The sequence below is a fragment of the Dendrobates tinctorius genome, unplaced genomic scaffold, assembly GCF_039654945.1.
Source record: "Dendrobates tinctorius isolate UK_male_01 unplaced genomic scaffold, ASM3965494v1 ptg000126l, whole genome shotgun sequence".
Classification (NCBI taxonomy): domain Eukaryota; kingdom Metazoa; phylum Chordata; class Amphibia; order Anura; family Dendrobatidae; genus Dendrobates; species Dendrobates tinctorius.
The window spans coordinates 21,145,098-21,159,576 of record NW_027361794.1 but is presented as its reverse complement, the minus strand read 5'-3'; the positions used below and the strand labels follow the sequence as shown (position 1 = coordinate 21,159,576).

The following is a 14,479-nucleotide window of genomic DNA, read 5'->3' as shown; positions in this document are numbered from 1 at the left end:
CCTGATGAAGCAACACCTGTGACGACGCGCGTCGGGTTAGGGTCACGGGAGCTCTGCCGGGTCCTCCTGCACTTACCTGTGTGTAATGGTCATCTGCATGTAGTGAGCATGTTCACATTATCTCAGCAGCCTGCTGCTCTGGGTGGTAAAGTATACCGGGGTGTTGTGAGTTCATTTTCCCCTCCGTCACTGAGGCCTGGTGAACTCCCTATTCGAGTGAAGGAAGGTAGTGAGCCTGATTATCAGGCACCTGGGACTAATGAAGTGGAGTCACTGACTGGATTTAAGGCAGCCTACGTCCTTTCTGCCCTGCGGGTGATTTCTCTGTGGACTCTTGGACTCCAGTCTGATTCCTGCTCTCCTAAAGCTAAGTTTTCTGTTTTGCCTTTTTTGCATCTAAGATTTGTTTTTGTTTTTCTTGCTTTTTGGATTCTGCCACTCCCTGCTGGAGTGTGCAGTGTTCCAAGAGCTCTGTCTTCTGAAGGTACCTGAGTGCTGATTTAGTTTTTGAAGCTTAGTTGCTTCAGGGCCATTTTTATATCAGCTTGTTGGCTTTTGTCTCTGTTAGGATTTTGGCAGATTGCAGACAGCAGCCTTCCTATCCGTTCCTATCTAGGTAGTTTTTGGGCCCCGTCTTTGCTCAGCCTGTCTTTCTGTCTGTGTGTTTTCATCTTGGTTCACCGTCATTATATGTGGGGGGCTGCCTATTGCTTTGGGGTCTGCTCTGGGGCAGTTAGATTTCCCCTTTTCTTCTTTAGGCCTATGTATCTCTCCGGCTGTGATCGAGGGGTCTAGGTCATCGTAGGAACCCCCCACGGCTACTGCTAGTTGTGTTGATAGGTTCAGGGGTCTGCAATCTGATAGTTGCCAACTTCTCTGGTTTTCAGGACTACCGTAGCTAGCATTTCTGTTTTTGCCTCCTACGGTGACTCAATCATAACAGAATCACCCGCCTAACCGCAGATCCTGGGGTACTCAATAGCAGGAAAGAATTGTGTTTAAAAAAAAAAAAAAAAAAAAAAAAGGGTGTGTGTATATTCTTCTATATCTCTGAGGCCGTAGGGGGAATTTTTTTTTCTCTCAATGGAGATAAAGCAAGTGTCTGATCGTGTGGAGCAGCTCGCTGCTGAAGTGCGAGGAATTTCTGCCTATCTTGCTCGTTCACATGCTGTTGAACCAAAGATCCCCACACCTAATGTATTTTTTGGGGATCGATCTAAATTTTTGAGTTTCAAAAATAATTGTAAATTATTTTTTGCTTTGAAGCCTAACTCGTCAGGGAGCCCCGCGCAGCAGGTTAAAATTGTCATCTCTTTGCTGCGCGGCGATCCCCAGGATTGGGCGTTTTCTTTGAATCCAGATGACCCTATTCTGACTAATGTGAACGCATTTTTTCAAGCCTTGGGGTTGCTGTACGACGAACCTAATGCTATTGATCAGGCTGAAAAGACCCTGTTAGCATTGAACCGGGGTCGAGAATCTGCAGAGTTGTACTGTCAAAAGTTCCGAAAGTGGGCGGTCCTTACTACCTGGAATGATAGTGCCTTGGCAGCTCTCTTTCGGAAGGGTTTGTCAGAAGCCGTAAAAGATACTATGGTGGGATTTCCTGTTCCCTCTGGCCTGGACGATTCTATGTCTTTAGCCATTCAGGTTGATCGGCGTTTACGTGAACGCAGGATTACACGAGAGGTGTTGCCGCCGGTTGAACAGACGTCTGAACCTATGCAATGTGATAGAGTTTTGTCTAAGGCGCAACGTCAGGAATTCAGAAGGCGTAATAAGCTGTGTTTTTTCTGTGGAGATGCCTCACATGTTATTTCTGTTTGTCCTAAACGCGAGAAACGCTTTGCACACACGTTTTCTGTTGGTGGGGTTCAGCCTAAGTTTCTTTTGGCGATTACTCTGATCTGTTCCCTGTCCACATTTTCCGCCAAGGCTTTTGTGGATTCGGGAGCAGCGCTAAACCTAATGGACTTGGATTTTGCTAAACGTTGTGGATTTCCGTTGACACCTCTGCAGACGCCTATCCCTTTGAGGGGGATTGATGTTACACCTCTGGCTAAAAATAAACCTCAGTTTTGGACCCAGTTGGTCATGCGGGTCGCCCCAGACCACCAAGAAAATTGCAGATTTTTGGTATTGCATGGTCTGCATGATGCCGTTGTTCTGGGGTTTCCCTGGTTGCAGATTCATAATCCAGTTTTGGATTGGAAGTCTGTGTCTGTGGTGAGTTGGGGTTGCCGGTGTACCTTTAGTGAGGCTCCGGTTTTTTCCACCTCTCCTCAGTCGCATGAGGTTCCTGACTATTTGGCGGACTACTATGATGTATTTAGTGAGAATGAGTCTGCGTCCTTGCCTCCTCATAGGAGTTATGACTGTGCAATTGAACTAAACCCGGGGTGTAAATTTCCTAAGGGTCGGCTCTTCAATTTATCTGTACCCGAGCACGAGGCTAAGCGGTCCTATATTAAGGAGGCGTTGGAGAAGGGTCATATTAGACCATCCTCTTCACCCTTAGGTGCCGGGTTTTTTTTTGTGGCCAAGATGGATGGTTCTTTAAGGCCTTGTATTGATTATCGTGCCCTCAATAAAATTACTATTAAATATCAGTATCCGTTACCCCTGATTTCGGATCTATTCTCTAGAGTCAGAGGTGCTTGCTGGTTTACCAAGCTTGACCTCAGGGGGGCGTATAATCTTATCCGCATTAAGCAGGGGGATGAATGGAAGACGACGTTTAATACTCCGGAGGGACATTTTGAGTACCTGGTGATGCCTTTTGGGCTCACTAATGCCCCTTCTGTCTTCCAGTGCTTCATGAACGATATTTTTCGAGACTTTGTCGATAAATTTTTGATTATCTATCTGGATGATATTTTGATCTTCTCCAAGGATTGGGATTCTCATGTGGAACATATTCGGACTGTGTTCCGGATCTTGAGAGAGAATTCTCTGTATGTCAAAGGATCAAAATGCCTTTTTGGAGTACAGAGAATTTCTTTTTTGGGATTTATTTTGTCTCCGTCAACTATTGAAATGGACCCGGCCAAGGTACAGGCCATTTATGATTGGGTTCAGCCCACTTCTTTGAAGGCCCTCCAGAAGTTTTTGGGTTTTGCTAATTTTTATCGGAAATTTATAGCAAAATTTTCTAGTATTGCCAAACCATTGACTGACCTGACCAGGAAGGGTGCGGATGTGTTGAATTGGTCTCCGGAGGCGGTTGCTTCCTTTCAGGAGCTGAAGCGTAGATTTACCTCCGCCCCGGTTCTGCGGCAACCTGATGTCTCACTCCCGTTCCAGGTAGAGGTGGATGCTTCTGAGATTGGTGCAGGAGCGGTGTTGTCCCAAAAGGATCCGGTAACATCTAAAATGAATCCCTGTGCTTTCTTTTCCCGTAAGTTCTCTTCATCTGAACGTAACTATGATGTGGGGAATCGGGAACTGTTGGCCATGAAATGGGCATTTGAGGAGTGGAGACATTGGTTGGAGGGAGCCAAACATCAAGTTGTGGTCCTCACTGACCACAAAAATTTGATTTACCTAGAGTCGGCTAAACGCTTGAACCCTAGACAGGCTAGGTGGGCCTTGTTTTTTACACGTTTTGATTTTGTGGTCTCTTTCCTTCCTGGAACTAAGAATGTCAAGGCTGACGCCCTCTCTAGGAGTTTCTTTGCTGATTCTCCTGTGGTGACCAAGCCTGCCACCATCTTAGGCGAAGGGGTAGTTCTTTCTGCCATCTCGCCCGATTTGAGAATTGCTCTGCAAGAGTTCCAGGAGGACAAACCTGAGCGTTGCCCCAGTGGAAAGTTGTATGTTCCTGACCAGTGGAAGAAGAGAGTGATGTCTGAAGTTCATTGCTCTGCATTGGCTGGTCATCCAGGTATTTTTGGTACTAGGGATCTGGTGAGTCGCTCTTTTTGGTGGCCCACCTTGTCTCATGATGTCTGGAATTTTGTGCAGTCCTGTGGGACTTGCTCCCGGTCTAAATCTTGTTCTCGCTCTAGTGGGTTGTTGATGCCTTTGCCGGTCCCCAGGAGGCCATGGACCCATATTTCAATGGATTTCATTTCTGATATGCCAGTCTCTCAAAGAATGACTGTTATTTGGGTGATTTTTGATAGGTTCTTTAAGATGGTTCATCTTGTACCACTCCCTAAGTTGCCATCTTCCTCTGAGTTGGTACCTCTGTTTTTGCAACAGGTGGTTCGCTTGCACGGGATTCCTGAGAACATTGTATCTGACAGAGGAGTTCAATTTGTGTCTAAATTTTGGAGGACGTTCTGTTCCAAGTTGGGAATTCAGTTGTCCTTCTCCTCTGCTTTTCACCCTCAGACCAATGGGCAGACAGAGAGAACAAACCAGACCTTGGAGTCGTATTTGAGATGTTTTATTTCCGCTGATCAGGATGATTGGGTTTCATTTTTGCCCTTGGCCGAATTTGCTTTAAATAATAGAGCTAGTTCTGCCACTTTGATGTCACCTTTTTTTTGTAACTTTGGTTTTCACCCTCGATTTTCTTCAGGGCAGGTGGAGCCTTCTGCCTGCCCAGGTGTTGACACTGTGGTGGAGAGAATGCACCAGATCTGGGACCAAGTGGTGGATAAGTTATCTCTCTCCCAGGAAAAGGCCCAGCGGTTTTCCAATCGACATAGGACCATTGGTCCCCAGTTTAAGATTGGTGATATGGTGTGGTTATCATCAAAAAATATTGCTATGAAGGTGGCTTCTCATAAGTTTAAGCCTAGATTTATTGGACCTTACAAGATTTTGGAGATTATTAATCCGGTCTCTTTTCGTTTGGCTCTTCCTGTCACATTTAAGATCCATAATGTGTTCCGTAAGTCCTTGTTGAAGAGGTTTGTTGAGCCAGTTGTGCCTGAGGTGGCACCTCCGGACCCTGTATTGGTTGAAGGTAACTTGGAATATGAGGTAGAGAAAATTCTGGATTCCCGTCTGGCTAGACGGAGACTCCAGTATTTGGTTAAGTGGAAGGGTTATGGTCAGGAGGATAATTCCTGGGTCTCTGCCTCTGATATTCATGCCAAAAGATTGGTGCGTGCCTTTCATCGGGCTCACCCTGATCGCCCTGGTAGCGTTGTTGAGGGTTCGGTGACCCCTCCTCAAGGGGGGGTACTGTTGTGAGTTCATTTTCCCCTCCGTCACTGAGACCTGGTGAACTCCCTATTCAAGCGAAGGAAGGTAGTGAGCCTGGTTATCAGGCACCTGGGACTAATGAAGACGATTGGCTGAGTGGAGTCACTGACTGGATTTAAGGCAGCCTACGCCCTTTCTGCCCTGCGGGTGATTTCTCTGTGGACTCTTGGACTCCAGTCTGATTCCTGCTCTCCTAAAGCTAAGTTTTCTGTTTTGCCTTTTTTGCATCTAAGATCTGTTTTTGTTTTTCTTGCTTTTTGGATTCTGCCACTCCCTGCTGGAGTGTGCAGTGTTCCTAGAGCTCTGTCTTCTGAAGGTACCTGAGTGCTGATTTAGTTTTTGAAGCTTAGTTGCTTCAGGGCCATTTTTATATCAGCTTGTTGGCTTTTGTCTCTGTTAGGATTTTGGCAGATTGCAGACAGCAGCCTTCTTATCCGTTCCTATCTAGGTAGTTTTTGGGCCCCGTCTTTGCTCAGCCTGTCTTTCTGTCTGTGTAAGTGTTTTCATCTTGCTTCACCGTCATTATATGTGGGGGGCTGCCTATTGCTTTGGGGTCTGCTCTGGGGCAGTTAGATTTCCCCTTTCCTTCTTTAGACCTATGTATCTCTCCGGCTGTGATCGTGGGGTCTAGGTCATCGTAGGAACCCCCCACGGCTACTGCTAGTTGTGTTGATAGGTTCAGGGGTCTGCAATCTGATAGTTGCCAACTTCTCTGGTTTTCAGGACTAGCTAGCATTTCTGTTTTTGCCTCCTAAGGTGACTCAATCATAACACCGGGGGGAGGGAGGTTTTTGCATGAGTCAATGGACAAGTGCTTTAGCTTTCCTTAACCCTATATCGCCTGCTCTTCTATTGAACTCCATTAATATAGTGGTTTTCACCACAGGTTATTATGCCAGGCTAATATTTGACGCCACAATCCCTTATCTGGTTATGCGAGTGATGCATTTAGCAGTATCTTGAGCTGTATTTGGCTGAGTCTATTATACACAATTTGTGTCTTTTACATCTTTGCTCTTTCCATATTGACCTATATATTTAGGTTTATAGGACACGATTGTGGATTGAAATTCTTGTGCCTAGTAGTAGCATGCATCTAGATTGTTTTTCAGGGCTGAGTTTATTGTACACTGAATATTTATTATGTGGACTTGCTGCACACATTACATATGTATAATTGTGTGATGTCATGTAGGACTTGTCACTGCTCCCAGGTTTACAGGTTATGTCAAAAGAACCGTTGTTGTTTTAAATGTTTTTAATATGGTTTTGTGTTTTTGTGTATCCTATGCAATAAAATTGATAATTTTTCTATGGTGAACCCTGCTTTTGGTGTATGTCCTCTTAGCTTTCTTCTTTGATATACTTGTAGTTTGGACATACCGTGGTCGGATCCCTATTAACTAGTTCTATTTATTTGATGGTGCCCTCCGCATTTTTTGTAAAAACTAATCCTATAGTTGTTACTGTATTTTCGCTTTATAAGACGCTCCGGATTATTATAAGACGCACCCCAAATTTTGAGGAGAAAAATAGGAAAAAAACTTCTTTTTAATAAAATGGTGGTGCATCTTATAATCCATGCGTCTTATTGCTTACCAGGGGTGGTGATGGAGGAGGCCGAAGTGGAACATTGCTGCTGGGATGAGGGGGTGTTTTGATGTGCAGCGTGCCGGTGTCTGATACTGCTGCCGCCCTCTGTCCCCTGATGCTTGCTGCCCCGGCGCTGTCCCCCGGTGGTTGCCGCCACCGCGGCACTCTGTCCTGTTCAGCATGGGGGGGTCTCTGCCGCTCCATGCCTGCTTTCCTGTGAATTTCCTCCTGGAAAATGGCCGCCGCGCATGCGCAGATGGAGATCTTGGCACTGAAATCTCGCGAGATGAGATGTCACCCATTGAATAACATTGGTCTGAGTGCAATCTGTATTTCTCGCAAATGAGTATGAGCCCTTAGTCGGACTCTGGAAGGGGTTAAATATTGATTTCAACATTTTATCTCCTGGTATGGAGTCGATAGCACAATCATATGCCGCCATATAGTAGCTGTCCGGTAACTGGTGATAATTCCCTCATGTGTGGGGTCTATTTGTCTCCAGAGAAATCACACGTTACATTCCACACACAACACTGTGTAGAAAAGGCGGCGCGGGGTAATTGTGCCAGTAGTGAGGGGAAATAATGGCGGGAAGGTCACTGACTGAGGAGAAGTCTCCATGTCTGCACTCCGGAGATCATGTGACCCCTGACTCCTCCCCTCCTGTGACCTCATCACAGGTCCTGTGCGCACAGAGCAGCCATATATGTGGAGTGCGGCTCTACGGGTGGAGGTCGGTGCCGGAGGCTCCATTATTCTCTATGTGGAGTGCGGCTCTGCGGGTGGAGGTCGGTGCTGGAGGCTCCATTATTCTCTATGTGGTGTGCGGCTCTGCGGGTGGAGGTCGGTGCTGGAGGCTCCATTATTCTCTATGTGGAGTGCGGCTCTGCGGGTGGAGGTCGGTGCTGGAGGCTCCATTATTCTCTATGTGTAGTGTGGCTCTGCAGGTGGAGGTCGGTGCTGGAGGCTCCATTATTCTCTATGTGGAGTGCGGCTCTGCGGGTGGAGGTCAGTGCTGGAGGCTCCATTATTCTCTATGTGGAGTGTGGCTCTGCGGGTGGAGGTCGGTGCTGGAGGCTCCATTATTCTCTATGTGGAGTGCGGGTGGAGGTCGGTGCTGGAGGCTCCATTATTCTCTATGTGGAGTGCGGATGGAGGTCGGTGCTGGAGGCCCCATTATTCTCTATGTGGAGTGCAGCTCTGCGGGTGGAGGTCGGTGCTGGAGGCTCCATTATTCTCTATGTGGAGTGCGGCTCTGCGGGTGGAGGTCGGTGCTGGAGGCCCCATTATTCTCTATGTGGAGTGCAGCTCTGCGGGTGGAGGTCGGTGCTGGAGGCTCCATTATTCTCTATGTGGAGTGCGGCTCTGCGGGTGGAGGTCGGTGCTGGAGGCTCCATTATTCTCTATGTGGAGTGCGGCTCTGCGGGTGGAGGTCGGTGCTGGAGGCCCCATTATTCTCTATGTGGAGTGCAGCTCTGCGGGTGGAGGTCGGTGCTGGAGGCTCCATTATTCTCTATGTGGAGTGCGGCTCTGCGGGTGGAGGTCGGTGCTGGAGGCTCCATTATTCTCTATGTGCAGTGCGGCTCTGCGGGTGGAGGTCGGTGCTGGAGGCTCCATTATTCTCTATGTGCAGTGCGGCTCTGCGGGTGGAGGTCGGTGCTGGAGGCCCCATTATTCTCTATGTGGAGTGCGGCTCTGCGGGTGGAGGTCGGTGCTGGAGGCTCCATTATTCTCTATGTGGAGTGCGGCTCTGCGGGTGGAGGTCGGTGCTGGAGGCTCCATTATTCTCTATGTGGAGTGCGGCTCTGCGGGTGGAGGTCGTGCTGGAGGCTCCATTATTCTCTATGTGGAGTGTGTCTCTGCGGGTGGAGGTCGGTGCCGGAGGCTCCATTATTCTCTATGTGGAGTGTGTCTCTGCGGGTGGAGGTCGGTGCTGGAGGCCCCATTATTCTCTATGTGGAGTGCGGCTCTGCGGGTGGAGGTCGGTGCTGGAGGCTCCATTATTCTCTATGTGGAGTGTGTCTCTGCGGGTGGAGGTCGGTGCTGGAGGCCCCATTATTCTCTATGTGGAGTGCGGCTCTGCGGGTGGAGGTCGGTGCTGGAGGCTCCATTATTCTCTGTGGAGTGCGGCTCTGCGGGTGGAGGTCGGTGCTGGAGGCTCCATTATTCTCTGTGTGGAGTGTGGCTCTGCGGTTGGAGGTCGGTACTGGAGGCCCCATTATTCTCTATGTGGAGTGCGGCTCTGCGGGTGGAGGTCGGTGCTGGAGGCTCCATTATTCTCTATGTGGAGTGCGGCTCTGCGGGTGGAGGTCTGTGCTGGAGGTTCCCTATTACTGAGTGGGGGGGTCATTAACCCCTTCAGCACGGAGACTTTTTGGGGTCTTTGTTGCCACTTTATAAGAATCATTATGTTTTTGTTCTGTTTTCAGTAATAGATTCATACGACCCAACTATGGAAGACAGGAAGTGAGGAAACGGATTGTTCTAAAAGTACAGGGCCCCTTTCTTGGCTGCACACAGTGTAATGCCCCCATTATACCCCTTATGCAGTATATATGATGCCCCCACACAGTGTATTGCCCCCATTATGCCCCTTATGCAGTATATATGATGCCCCACACAGTGTAATGCCCCATTATGCCCCTTATGCAGTATATATGATGCCTCACACAGTGTAATGCCCCATTATGTCCCTTATGCAGTATATATGATGCCCCCACACAGTGTAATGCCCCCATTATGCCCCTTATGCAGTATATATGATGCCCCACACAGTGTAATGCCCCTTATGCAGTATGTATGATGCCCCCACACAGTGTAATGCCCCCATTATGCCCCTTATGCAGTATATATGATGCCCCCACACAGTGTAATGCCCCCATTATGCCCCTTATGCAGTATGTATGATGCCCTCACACAGTGTAATGCCCCCATTATGCCCCTTATGCAGTATATATGATGCCTCACACAGTGTAATGCCCCCATTATACCCCTTATGCAGTATATATGATGCCCCACACAGTGTAATGCCCCCATTATGCCCCTTATGCAGTATATATGATGCCTCACACAGTGTAATGCCCCCATTTTGCCCCTTATGCAGTATATATGATGCCCCACACAGTGTAATGCCCCCATTATGCCCCTTATGCAGTATATATGATGACCCCACACAGTGTAATGCCCCCATTATGCCCCTTATGCAGTATATATGATGACCCCACACAGTGTAATGCCCCCATTATGCCCCTTATGCAGTATATATGATGACCCCACACCGTGTAATGTTCTCATAGTACAGGGCCCCTTTCTTGGCTGCACACAGTGTAATGCCCCCATTATGCCCCTTATACAGTATATATGATGCCCCCACACAGTGTAATGCCCCCATTATGCCCCTTATGCAGTATATATGATGCCCCACACAGTGTAGTGCCTCCATTATGTCCCTTATGCAGTATATGATGCCCCCATTATGTCCCTTATACAGTATATATGATGCCCCCACACAGTGTAATGCCCCCCATTATGCCCCTTATGCAGTATATATGATGCCCCACACAGTGTAATGCCCCCATTTTGCCCCTTATGCAGTATGCATGATGCCCCCACACAGTGTAATGCCCCCATTATGCCCCTTATGCAGTATATATGATGCCCCACACAGTGTAGTGCCTCCATTATGTCCCTTATACAGTATATATGATGCCCCCACACAGTGTAATGCCCCCATTATGCCCTTTATGCAGTATATATGATGCCCCCACACAGTGTAATGCCCCCATTATACCCCTTATGCAGTATGTATGATGCCCCCACACAGTGTAATGCCCCCATTTTACCCCTTATGCAGTATATATGATGCCCCACACAGTGTAGTGCCTCCATTATGTCCCTTATGCAGTATATATGATGCCCCCACACAGTGTAATGCCCCCGTTATGCCCCTTATGCAGTATATATGATGCCCCCCACACAGTGTAATGCCCCCATTATGCCCCTTATGCAGTATATATGATGACCCCACACCGTGTAATGCCCCCCTTATGCCTCTTATGCAGTATATATGATGACCCCACACAGTGTAATGCCCCCCTTATGCCTCTTATGCAGTATATATGATGACCCCACACAGTGTAATGCCCCCATTATGCCCCTTATGCAGTATATATGATGCCCCCACACAGTGTAATGTCCCCATTATGCCCCTTATGCAGTATATATGATGACCCCACACAGTGTAATGCCCCCATTATGCCCCTTATATAGTATATATGATGCCCCCACACAGTGTAATGCCCCCCATTATGCCCCTTATGCAGTATATATGATGCCCCCACACAGTGTAATGCCCCTTATGAAGTATATATGATGCCCCCATTTTGCCCCTTATGCAGTATATATGAAGCCCCCACAAAGTGTAATGCCCCCATTATGCCCCTTATGCAGTATATATGATGCCCCCACACAGTGTAATGCCCCCATTATGCCCCTTATGCAGTATATATGATGCCCCCACACAGTGTAATGCCCCCATTATGCCCCTTATGCAGTATATATGATGCCCCCACACAGTGTAATGCCCCCATTATGCCCCTTATGCAGTATATATGATGCCCCCCACACAGTGTAATGCCCCCATTATGCCCCTTATGCAGTATATATGATGCCCCCACACAGTGTAATGCCCCCATTATGCCCCTTATGCAGTATATATGATGCCCCCCACACAGTGTAATGCCCCCATTATGCCCCTTATGCAGTATATATGATGCCCCCACACAGTGTAATGCCCCCATTATGCCCCTTATGCAGTATATATGATGCCCCCCACACAGTGTAATGCCCCTGTAAGCAGGTGACCAGATACAACACACAGAAAATAACCGAATAATAATAATAAACCGAAAATAACCAATATAATTATTTATTTCCCTGAAAATGGGAATGGTGATCACTATGGTAACAGTGAATAATACAAAACAGGGTGATTACGAGGTGAAATCTACAATATCAGATATACAATGAATTCTCCGGTTCACTCTCACTGTAATAGTATCCTCTAACCAAATGTTACTTTAGTTACTGACACGGGTGATTTTCCTGACACATATGGTCGACAGCACCGTCTCTTCTGTGAACACAGGTCATAGCGGGGTCTCCACCTCTTCCTGTTAGGCCATAAGTCATCCTAACAATGTCTATCAAGGCTCGCTGGGCCGCCTTCACTTCAACAGGCTTTCACCTTGTCTGTTGTACTACCCTGGACCAACACCTGTACTGACTTCAGTGCTGGAAGCAATGGCCTGGCTCACTCGCACCTCCTGCTCTTCACGGTAGGTGTATTCTACTGAGCAGAATCTCCTCACAGATCACTGGCACATCCATCTCTTGTATCAGATGTAATAAGAGCTGGAACTCTGCTCTTGTCTGGCGTAGACTGGACTCTGAGTCATGACCAGCGCAAGTCAGGTTCTCGGTCCTTGACAGGCAAAGTCTGTACCAGTGCAGATCTGAATCTCAGGCTTTGGCTGGGATGCGTCTGGTGCCACCTAGGTTCTGCTGCCACAACCAGCTGCCTCAGGCACTTTACCATGGCCTGGTACCTCAGATTCTTCCCTGGCACCTGTTTTTTTTTGCTTGGTGCCAAATCTGTTCTGGCTTTGGAGCTATGGCCTTTGTAATAACATTAAAGTGTGTCATCAAGGTCACCTGACCTGGTGTACCATCTAATCTCTTTCTTCCTGAAACTCTCCCTCTTCTCATTGATTCCATAGGGTCTCGTCTGGACGGAAAATGGCATTCTTTTTGTACAAATGCTACACAGCCCTGAGGATTTGTTCTTCTTATGACACACCTTTATACACCCCTTATGCAGTATATATGATGCCCTTCACACAGTATAAAGTTTCAACAGTACTGGCATCTCTCACACAAAAGATATTTCCACAGTATCGCCATATGCCCACACACAGTATTAACTTCTCACAGTACCACCATCCCGCCACACACAGTATAATCTTCACACAGTACCGCCATTCTCTCCACACAGTATAGTGTTTCCATAGTACCATCATCCTGTTAAAAAATGCTTATTCTTGTATATTATTCAGGACTTATTACCAGATGTGATACACTAAAATATGACAATGTTCTTATAAAAAAAATGTAATGGTTTATTTGGCTTCTTCCATCAAAAAGATTATTACAGAAAAACATAAATGATTATAAAGAGATTGTCCATTTGTTCTTGGCTAAACTTGTATCCTTCTTTTCCTGGAACTCTGAATGGTAAATGTCCTCTGTCTCTGTTAAGAGCTTCCCTTGAAGTTCACACATGGTGATTAAGTTACATACCAGCTGTCCATTCAATGTCGTGGCCAAACAGAGATGTCTCCTCAAGTGTGCATCTCATGGTGGTAGTGAAGGAGAGAGCGAGCCCCCCCTTCCTAGAGTAAGTCCCAACATATATATCCGTCTGTTAGAACACATGGTCTATATATATATGGAGTTGACATTTACCATGAGCTAAACTTACAAAAATAGCATGTAGTGTCAGCGAAAGCAATGCATTCAGTACAGAACTGAGTGTAATAAATCAACCGATTAATATTTAACACATCCCACCACACACAGTATAAACTTCTCACAGTACCACCAATCTCTCCACACAGTACAATGTTTCCATAGTACCATCATCCCACCACACAAAATGTAATATTCCCACAGTACCGCCATCCCCCTACACTGTATAATGTTCCCACAGTAGCATCTTCCCATACACACAGGTTAATGTTTCCACAGGACTGGAATTCCCCTCACACACAGTATAATGTTCCAACAGTACTGCCTTCCCCTCACTTTCTAATGTTCCCACAGTACTGCTGTGGGAGAAGGGGCCCCCGTCGAGTGTCCGGGCCGGAACCAAGGGGACCGTCATTTAGGTTCCTGGGCAGGTTGTTTCCAGGGGACAGAGTTCAGGGCCGGACCGTGGAGACTGACAGATGGGCTGGGGGAGGAGCCGATATAAAAGGGGAGGAGAACACCAGTCACAATGAGTCAGCAGAACGGGGAAGGAGGAGCAGGAGACCGTGGGAGTGTGCGAGAGCCAGAGCGATGTACAGAGGCCCGAGAGGAGGACAGAAGCAAGAGGGACACTTACACTGGACAGCAGAGGGACGGCACCGAGTTGGCCGACAGAGAACCGCTGCTCTGCTTCAACCCGCGGCCTGCCCGCGGACACCTGCATTCCAGCCTGCGGATGCCTGCTGCTGTTGCCGCCACACTCCAGCCCACGGCTGCGGCCTGCCCGCAGTCATCTGCGGCCGTTGCCACCTCACTATATTTTTCAGGTGCAACGAGTGCAACTCTTAAAGAGACAGTACTTAGCGGCAGACGTCCCGGTCCATCGCATCTGGAGCCGAATTCCTTTGTCGGTGGCTACCTGTGTATGACTCTGCACCAGCAGAGTCGTGTGCCATCCAGGGGAGAGATGTAGCGCGGGATGTAGATGGTTGTGGAGCAGTCTGCTCCGGCCGTGGGAAAAGCCCCATGTCATCCTTAAGAGAGTTAGCGCGATCACGTAATACCCCCGCGGACAATCTTCTTTGAAGAAGGATACTTCTTCGTCTCCCTCCTCCAGGGCCCTGCCAAATTTTATGGAGGCCGCGTTTTCGTAGACCTTTGTGTTGTTCCCGCCTTCTCTGATGAAGCTGTACCCCCCGCTTAA

The 14,479-nt window shown here is 47.8% G+C and overlaps 2 protein-coding genes across 2 annotated transcripts in view; both read left to right on the top strand.

Annotated features, from left to right (window-relative positions):
• Positions 1-14,479, top strand: part of LOC141047071 (uncharacterized) — a 268,175-nt gene that overhangs the window by 233,814 nt on the left and 19,882 nt on the right. The window lies entirely within an intron of this gene.
• The window catches only part of LOC141047167 (uncharacterized), a 549,720-nt gene continuing 544,191 nt past the window's right edge, over positions 8,951-14,479 (top strand). The window contains exon 1 of the mRNA XM_073542124.1: positions 8,951-9,059. The gene's annotated coding sequence lies outside the window, so the exon portion shown is untranslated. The remainder of the gene's footprint in view (positions 9,060-14,479) is intronic.